Source organism: Amblyomma maculatum, chromosome 3 (assembly GCF_055883805.1).
Source record: "Amblyomma maculatum isolate TAMU_Amacu chromosome 3, ASM5588380v1, whole genome shotgun sequence".
In the NCBI taxonomy this organism is placed as follows: domain Eukaryota; kingdom Metazoa; phylum Arthropoda; class Arachnida; order Ixodida; family Ixodidae; genus Amblyomma; species Amblyomma maculatum.
Window position 1 is genome coordinate 29,217,380 of NC_139346.1, and position 9,688 is coordinate 29,227,067.

The 9,688-nt window shown below is 40.6% G+C and overlaps 1 long non-coding RNA gene across 1 annotated transcript; it reads left to right on the forward strand.

Annotated features, from left to right (window-relative positions):
• The first annotated feature begins 1,826 nt into the window (after nucleotides 1-1,826).
• LOC146194421 (uncharacterized) lies at nucleotides 1,827-9,202 on the forward strand. The gene is made up of 3 exons (XR_014705446.1): nucleotides 1,827-1,987; nucleotides 3,861-4,010; nucleotides 8,857-9,202. It is a non-coding gene; the product is annotated as an uncharacterized LOC146194421 (long non-coding RNA).
• Nucleotides 9,203-9,688: the final 486 nt, after the last annotated feature.

Below are 9,688 nucleotides of genomic sequence, written 5' to 3' on the forward strand. Positions count from 1 at the left end.
CAATAAACAAAAAAAAAAATAGTTTTTTCCGCCTATTAGTTTAGAGTTTGACCATTCCAACCACGCTAGGCGGTGGCAAAGGAATAAAAAAAAACTGTACAGGAATGAAAATAATGTGCGCTGTCGAGTCATTCGAAAAAACGAATGCAGCCTACAAACACTGTTTTAATGAGGCAGTTTTCCATGCCCTTTCCAATTCTTTCATTCTACTAAAATGATTTGGAATACGTTGCTTGCTCATTGAACGTTATCGTCTTTTTGTGCAATCCGCGTTAAGGTGAAGGTGATTGCGAAAAACGTCTGTGTATTGCCTGATGCCACAGCGCTTCAGGACCTCGACGCGCACAAAATTGATTCTGAATCATTGATTGCTGTGTCTGTCACCGTCGATTTGCGAAGTCGAGACAAAACATGAGCGAAGAAATATTGTTACAGCTGGAGAATGATGAGGACGAAGTGGCGCTCTCGTTTGTGGAAGAAATTAAGAAAAAGAAGTGCGTCGAAAGGGTGGCCCTCGTAGCCTGGCTCCTTGGCTGTTCCTCAATGTATATATCTTTAATCCTCTTTTGTAAATATATTTCTCCCTGTTACAAAATTATATGCCAAAATTTAAAAACCTTGAACAATTCACAAATTCCGTAGAATGTTCAGAACAGCGCGGTGCGCTATAATTGGACAAAGGCTTTATCGATGTGGCCATAATTACTTGCGCAACAAAATTATGCAAGGTGTTTTAATGGTTTTGAAAGCTGAGGTAGTGTAGAATAGGTGGAAAAAGTTTAAACAATGTGAAAACTGTTTTTGTTTTCCTAAAAATTTTCAATGTTCGCTGTTTTCTGTAAATTAGCGCGATCGTATCTCTGTATCCAAATGTCATAAAAATATGAGCTTTAGCTGTTTGCGGATAATTATGCTGAGAACATATTGTGGAATTATTGCTGCTCTACCATGAACCTTTTCTGAAATAAAGGCCTGCAAATTAGGAAAATTTTCGTTTCCTGGGCCGATGTTTAGAATTTTTATAAAAACATCTACTCATACCCGAAAAGCGAACATTAACTGAATACAAATAAAAACATGTATATATTTATTCGGATAATTTTCAGCTAGCTAACTTGAACATAATTTGTATAATCTATAACCAAATTTGGCCAGAATAGAAGAGAAGCTCGGAACTCCGCCTCTTTGACATTAGTAATCAGTCATCACGCAACAGTATATAATATTTTGAAGTAGATATAAAAGGTCGAACGACCATCCTTTGTTCGATCATAGGTGGCGAAAGGGAGGGGACGCGCGCATTTGTCGATGCACCAGCTGTATGGATTTACGCAAGAATGTGGATGGTAGATGGGGAGGCTTTCTATTTTTTTAGAAAATGTTTGTCCGTGGTTGGCTTGAAGAAACAATGCGTTTGCGAACACACAGAACAAAACTATTTATTAGAACTCGACTCGAGCGGTGCGCGCTGGCGGCCGCTCATCGGCACGGTCCGAAGTCACGGCTGGCCGGTGCAAGCAGAAGAGGGCTGGGTAAAGGACGAATGGAATGTTGAGAGGGTCGTTGGTCTTTCGTTCCCACGCGCAGCCCTTGCGAACACAACACCGCGGCGGGAATCACGCGCTGGTTGAGCGGGTCGTTGTTCCCCCTCGCCTACGCGTCTACGTGCAAGACACAACAGACAGCATCCCCAGCTGCGCTGCTGTGCGGCCTCCTCCCGAAGCGTTCATTTCAGAGCTTGTTGGAGACGCTACAAGACTTGTGACAGCTTCTTAAACCTTTCTTTAATTTCTGCCCTCATTAATTTTCTTTTTCATTGTGCTGTGCATAATTTTCTCTTGCGCCTATACATGTCCATGTGCTCCGGTTGGTGCTTGCTACATATCAGTGAATAGCTGAGCTGTGAAATGTTGCCGGAGTACGGATTACAGCAACGGCGGGATACCATCGGCATTATCAGACTCAGTGAACGCCGTCATCTTAGACCGTGAGTATATATCTTTGCAGCATGCCATTGCTTCATAATTGGTTCTATATAATCTCCTACCAGTCCCGAATGTTCTCTTTCCTTATTCTCCTCGAAACAACTGCGCGAAGCATGACTTCAAGAACTAAGCGAATTTTCGTCCGGGTTACATGCAAGCAAGTGCGTGGACTTATTTGCTGGCTGCGATATGAATAGCATTTGCGCCGAAAATAGAGGAGCCGTGCGTAACAGGTGTGTATGCCACCAACACGTGACAGAACACTGCAGGCAGCCATTTGCGCAGTTTTTTTACTGTGCAGCGCGCCGCAATCAATTAGTAACCAGATACTATGCGCCCGGCTTTGTACATATATTTTGGACAGCCTCTCTTCTGCGCGCAGGAAGCCATGTTCACACAGTTTTTGGATTTTGTTAAGAGTTAAGGGCAGTTTTTTGTTTTCAGATGTACAAACGAAGTTTTGAAAACTGTTCGTGCCGTCTGTGCAAGCGAATTTTACAGTGGGGCAGACATGTGCGTGATGCCGCTTGATGACTCGGCTATAATTAAGTCATAATGAACCTCCACTTTTATAATGGTTAATATCATATTGAGGAAGTGAAAGCCGTGAACAGCGCAAGTGAGCCCCATTTCAAAATTTTCTTAATCGACGCCCCCCTTCTGAGCACGTGCCTTCAGGTGAGGGCGTTATCAGAAAGCGGCGACAATAGGAGAGCGATTTCTCAGACGCCCTTCGAGGGCGGGGGAAAATAACAATACAAGCAAAAAGGCACATCAGCCGTGTGTGCACTGCGTCCCTGTCACTGCAAAGTAAACAACGTGCACGCGGGACACAATGTACAAAACATTGACGGCCGGTATGAGGCAACCATATCGTCCGAAATATATTGCTCGCGAAGCGCTCGATGACGGCGCGCACTTTCAGGCGAAATGGGACAGGAAGTCAGGTCCGCCTGTTCGGCAATTACAGCTCTTTGTACCTCACGTGCCGTACCGTATGCATGAAGTGCACGCCATAGCCATCGTGCAAGAATGTTGAAACCGAAGCAGCGATCCACGTATTCTAATTCTATAGGAAATCATTTGGGAGTAGAAAAGAGCAACTTAATATGATGTGCATGGTTCTTTAATGAACGATATGTACAAATGGATGGTTGAATAGTTACAGTAATGGAGTGTTCCGCTAGAATTGTTTACGGCCGTGACCGCAATAAACATTACTCATATTGCTCTTAGCTTTAAGCTCTGGCATTGATAAGCCTATCTAAAGAACCGACTGGCAGTGACAGGTTGTTTACAGCTGTTGATCAAAAGGTAGGCCATCATGCTATTATTGCAGGCATATTTGCTTCTTTTTGTACCTCTGTTTACTAAAACTTAATTTTGTTCCCCATTCCTAGGGACGCTGCACCTCTTACAACACTCACTGTTCAGTCGCTTTTATTCAAGTATACAAAAAGGAGGAAATGCGCATGCACTCATAGGATAGCCTGTCTTTCAGTTAACAGCTGCAAATAACACGCCACTGCTCCTCGGTACCTTGGAGGAAGTTTTCAATGGGGTTACCTGAGATGCCTAGCAATTGCTGTAATATTTATACCAATCACTGCAGTGAAACAGAAAGGTAACACTGCATCACTTTAACTGCTGCATGCACCTATAAACGAGCCTTAATTTATTGCCTATTCTTATAGACGCAGGACCTCTTACTATAGGCTTTGTTCAGTAAGCAACCGTCTTTCATTGCTTTAATTTCTATCTCTCCACCACTTTCTTGTTGCTCTGGGTGGGATCATTTGATTTCATTGTTCAAATCATATTGTTTTATCATGTGTGAATGATTTAGCCTGCACATACATGCTTTCATTTTTTTAGATGCGCATCGGGAGCGTTTTTTACGTAGAAGTGGATCGATTGAGTTGTATCACTGGTGCGAAAACCGACAACCCCCAGAAGATATGTGTCCTGTGGTTGGAAGGGCAATAAAGAAGAAGAAAATCAGCGGAAAAGCCTGCCTAAAAAAAGGTAGCACTGCATCACTGTAACTGCTGCATGCACCTTTAAATATGCCTTATTTTTATTGCCTATTCTTATAGACGGTGGACCTCTTGCTATTGGCTTTTTGCAGAAAGCAACCGCCTTTCATTGCTTCAATTCCTATCTCTCCACCACTTTTTTGTTACTTGGAGTGTGATCCTTTGATTTTATTGTTCAAATCATATTATTAAATCGCCGGTGAATGATTTCACCTACACATACATGCTTTCATTTTTTTTAGGTGCGCATCGAGAGTGTTTTCTACGTATAAATGGATCGATTAAGTTGTATCACTGGTGCGAAAACCAACAGTTCGGTATACCCCCAGAAGATTTGTGTCTTGTGGGTGGCAGGGGTATAAAGAAGCGGATAATCAGTGGAAAAGCCTGCCTAAAAACTTACAAAGATGGTGCAAAAGCGAAATTCTGATCAGGGTTAGAGTCTGATTACTTCTGTTATCCCATTTCACTTGCTAGGTGATGTGACATATATGAAGCACCTTAGTATAATTTGTGGTATACTCACTGAAAATTGTGTAGACATTAACTTTTTTCTCGTTCAATTATTTTGAGTGACGCACGAATTAGAATAAAACGAAGTCATCCACACGTCTAATGCCCATAGACATTAGATGCGTGGATGAGCTCATTAATTGTGTTCCTATGTGAGCATGCAATAGTTTGTCGAATATATTAATATGTTAAAAGTTGATGTTTTTACTGTTAACCGGAGTAATACATATGCTCCATATCATAGCATTATTCGCCTGTAGTTTGTATCTGCTCTTTCCTAAATTGTATTCTACAAAGTATACGTGTGTCATCTCGTACGTCTATTTAACTAGCGAACAATTTGCAATCGAATCCCTTTTGTAATGTTTCAGCTACAAATAATGTATGACAGTTGTGACAATATAGGTAGCTTTAGGTATAACGTATAGCGCGAAAATCTTTAATATATGCGATGATATTTTTATTCACCGCATTGGCTAAACCAGCCTGTTGAAGAGACGAAATGAAAACAAATATGGATGTCTTCGGACAGGAACAGTAATCGTGGTGCCATGACCATTTATTTAATTAAATTTTCATATGTCGTGGGCTAATGTCTCGACACAAAGGAATGACCCTTAGGTTTGCCAGATGCGGCGTAGTATTCTCGAAAAAAAAAACGCCTATCACTAAAGCTGGAAAACGCCGTTTTTGTCGTTTCAAAAAGTTGCACGTTTGGAGGCCAGCTGGTTGCGTAAAATTTTGTCATCCACTGTTTTTTACTCACCGCATTTGGGTAACGTTTACTTGTATAAGAAGTATTAAAAGTGTGTTTCATTGATGCAGTTGATTTAGTAAAAAATCGCAAACTTTGCTTCAAGAACAACGCGCTACAAAAATGTTAATGTTCAACCTTACATACTGGCGTGACGCATTGCGTTGTTTGCACTAAAATATTCTGTGTTTATTACGCAGGTCATATTGTTAATTTAAGGCAGAATTTGGAGCTCTAAGCTGCTATGTGTGTTCTCTGTAACGCCACCAAAAGTTATGCTGGAAAGCGATTTGCTTAAGATTGTAATTATAAAAACTACACATTGAAAAATCATCTTCAAAAATATAGTATTGTTAGTGGTGGTCAAAGCTGACAAATGGAATAATATATTAATAACCTAGATTGAATACTATTGCACCTAGCAATAAAAAGAATGCAGGAAAGAGAAAAAGTTCAGCCTTCACTTGCGTTCTGCCATGAAATTGACAGAAATAGTGAATTAATACCATTTTAAGCTATATTAAGTATTTGTACCAGAAGCAGAAAAACGGTGTTAAGCGCTGACAATGTTTTAAATTTTACTTAAGGTAAAATGTTACTAAATTAAGCAAATACTAAATTGAAGTTTTGATGCCTATTCCATAAGGAGGAGCGATATAAGCACATCTATAAAACAAAAACAAGCATTTTTATATTTCTAAGATTACATTTTGCAGAATTCAATATATTTAGTGACTCAAATTAACAAAGTACTTTGCATTGTTTCCACAGATTTTGATAAAAATTGATGTTGCGGCCGTTTCTTCAATTCTAATCAGTTTTCCTTATTTTACCATTTTCTTACTTTTGTCCAATTTCAAAATAATATGCAGATACACACACAAATCTAGAGCTTCAAATTTTTTCAGAAATAATGAATGGAACCTAGATAATGTAGAAAAATAGTTTCTGTGCCAAGATATTATTGGATCTTGCAAGAATGCAGGCTGAGTTTGGCCATTTTCAGCACAAGCACTTGGTTTAATATTTAATGTTATATTTTTAAACAGTATAACGCAACACTTTTTAGTCCGTGATATTTTTGAGGTACTGAAGATTTTTGAGACGGATTTGAATGAAAATCGAAGATGATCTTTTTTTAATTGCAGCAAATTTGCCCTTTACTGCTGTTTTCGAATTCTGAGCAATTTTGATGCGTTGTGGAGAACACACCTAGTGGTCTGGAGCTCCAGATACTGCCTGGAATTAAAAACATGCGTCAGGAAGTGAAAACATATTTAGTGCAACCAACCTAATGCATCATATGCCAGTACATAAGGTTAAAAATGAATATTTTTGCAGCGTATCGCTCCTGAAGAAAAGTTTGCGATTTTTTAATAACACAACTGCAAAAACAAAATAGGTTTCTAATAGTGTTTGTAAATATAAAACATGCATATATTTAGTGAGTAAAAAAGAGCAGATGACAAAATCATGGTATCCAAACTTGCAACATTTTGAAATGGCAAAAACAGCGTTTTCTACCTCTAGAGATATACCATACAATTGTTTTTTTTTTCGAGGAAACTACGCGTATCTTGAAAAACTAAGGTTAATTCTTTTGTGTCTAGATACTTGCCCACCACATATAAGAATTTCATTGGAAACGAAAGATGGCCATGGGACCTCGATTATGTTTCTTATCTAAGGCATCCATAATACGCTGTGAGAAAGCCAATATCAAGGGCATTTTTTTAATATGCCATATTTCGAACGGCTGTGCCATCTAAGAAAATTAGAAAGCTAGGCACACCTTAGGTGTAGCCAGCCCTCACTTTCTGTTACAGCTGCATTTGCTAAGCTGAATTAATGCGTTGATTACTTTATTTTAGCCACGAATATAGCGCTATTACGTGTCAATTTTAAAGAAAGGCCGCAGTGACGCGATTCCTGTAGAATTTGTAAGTGAAATCTGTAAACCTTACAAATCTACCCATATATATGATCTCTTGCAGGTTTTACTCAAGCTACATTACACCTGCTGCGCCCCATAGCTTGAGCCAAGGGTTATAAATAAACCATTAGAAACAGACGATGGAAACCGGTGGTGCATTGCTGGCAGCCACTTAGGACAGCGCAGAAAATTTTTATTTTTTTACGTGGGGAAGTGAGGTTATTCGCTTCAAGTACTAAATATTCACTTTAGACAATAAATAGGACTTACAGAGTCGGTGAGCACGTTCGGAAACCCCTGTTTCAATATTTGCGGTTAGAAACCTCATGTGTACCTTTTTTTCCAGCTGTAGATAAATTCGGGTTATGTAGATACCGAAACCGTTACCAGCCCATTCGCGCACCTCAACTGTGCTGCTCACAACATGATTTTGAGCGGACAAAACAACCTGCCGCTAAGATTGCTAGCCCCATGCATGAGTAAGGGTGATATGCTGGCGATGGTTGCTTCGCGTCGGCCCTTTGGCGCACATGAAGGCTCGAGTTACAATGAGCGCGCCGAACTTTGCAATGCGGCTAATGACTACAAAGCGGTAAGGATATAAATGAGTTTAACAGTATTTTTCAGCTGTAAAATACAAATACAGTCTTGTTGGACGATGTGCTGGCGCGGACGAAGAAACCATAGGCAACTTGTAGTTCTAACGCTACACAGGGCTGTCGAGCCAAGCCAAGTCCTCAATTGTATTGTCCGGGAATCAGATTTCTGTATTTTCGTGGTTTTCTATTGTATCTGGCGTTCAAAATGCAGACGTGAGGGTTCTTTATCACAAATATTCAAACGTGTATTGTGCCGGTACTCTTCAAAGTAGCAACACCATTTATTGTGTAAGGCATTAATCTGGAATTTAGGTAAATAATGTCAATAAGGATTCCAAACAAAACCTTTTCTGTGGCGCTCAAGGTAGCTTCCAGCAATATATATCTGGTTTCCTTTGCCTGCCTCCGAAATGTTTTTTTTATGCCTTGGATCAAATTTGCTTGGACAAGCAGTATATGTGTAAAAATGATGCACCTGTGAGCTACCCGTTTAAGTGAGCTCCCGTTTAAGTGAACTACCCACAAAACCAGTCAAAAGCGTATATCAGCTAACCAGCGGCCAGTGCAGCAGTCGTGGGCTTAGATCGCTTGTGTATATTATATCTAGCCATTTAAAAAAAAAATGAAAATGGTCGCCGAACATTCTCTTGGTAACGATTATTAGTATAAACTGTTTGCACATCGCAGAAAGCGTAGGAGCGGCAAAAAACTAGCGCGCCAGTCATATGCGGAGACAGCCGATAATCAAGCACTAATTCCTAGTGTGGGATGAAACACTGGCTGTCTCAGCCGTATTGCTGTGGAGGCGATCAAAATGCAACAGGGCACATGCTATACAATGTATGTGCGTCTTTCATCCTAATAAACCTAAGGCAGCTGAAACTAGTCTGGAACTCATCAGTATAGTGTTTCTCATTGACCATAAATTTCGGTACATGAATCCTGGAATTTTCTACATCTTCCTAAAATAATGCGCGCGATTTTATATGCCTCGTAATAGTGTTGTAAATTTTGTTTCCTCATTGTTTTTGTGCAGGTGCCATTTGCGAAAAAGTTGGGGTGGACGATTTGGAGGCACACGCATTTATTCGCAGGTGGCTGCCTGGTTCCTGTGACAGGGGGGGTGGAAGAAAAAGGCGTTATGCTGAAACCTCCCCTGGCGAACCAGGCATGCCACCTGTGAATGCAATTGCAGGGTCAGCCTCCTCACTACGCCTATGAATGTGCCCTCCAGCTCCCTGGCCCCTTCCACTTCCCGAGAGCCCGCCCTGCCCTGACCAACCCTGCCACTGCCCCGCTAACTGCTGCTGTGTGTGCCCTCAGCGCTGGCTAGTAACAACTGCCGTCTATAGTAACAATTGCAATAAATATTATCTTTTTGTGAACCATGCACTTGTTTTGTGAATATCTACTGGTTGCTCATGAGCAACAATTTGAATTTATATGGCCACTCCTATTTGAAAGGCCAACATTGTCCCAGCAAGTTCGATGTGCTGTCACGAATATGGCTAGAATGAAAAAGGCTGCATTTTATGGCCTGCACAGGCAGTGCCACAAAATGTGTAATCTTGACATCATCAATGGCACATGAATGGAGTAGCCGGTGTACTCAAACCATTGGATTAATATTGGTATCGACAATATGCGGCATGAATGGAGTAGCCAGTGCACCTGCAATGGCTAACCATTGGTATGATATTGGCATTGACAATGGGCCATCAATGGAATAGCTGGTATTAAACAAATATTGGTAATACAATGATGGTATAATGCTGGACAGTATTGGCAAGAATCATGGTGCATGAATGGAAAGTCTAATATTGTGCCTACATTGGTGGCTCCAGCTTCGTTGAACACTGGACCAATCT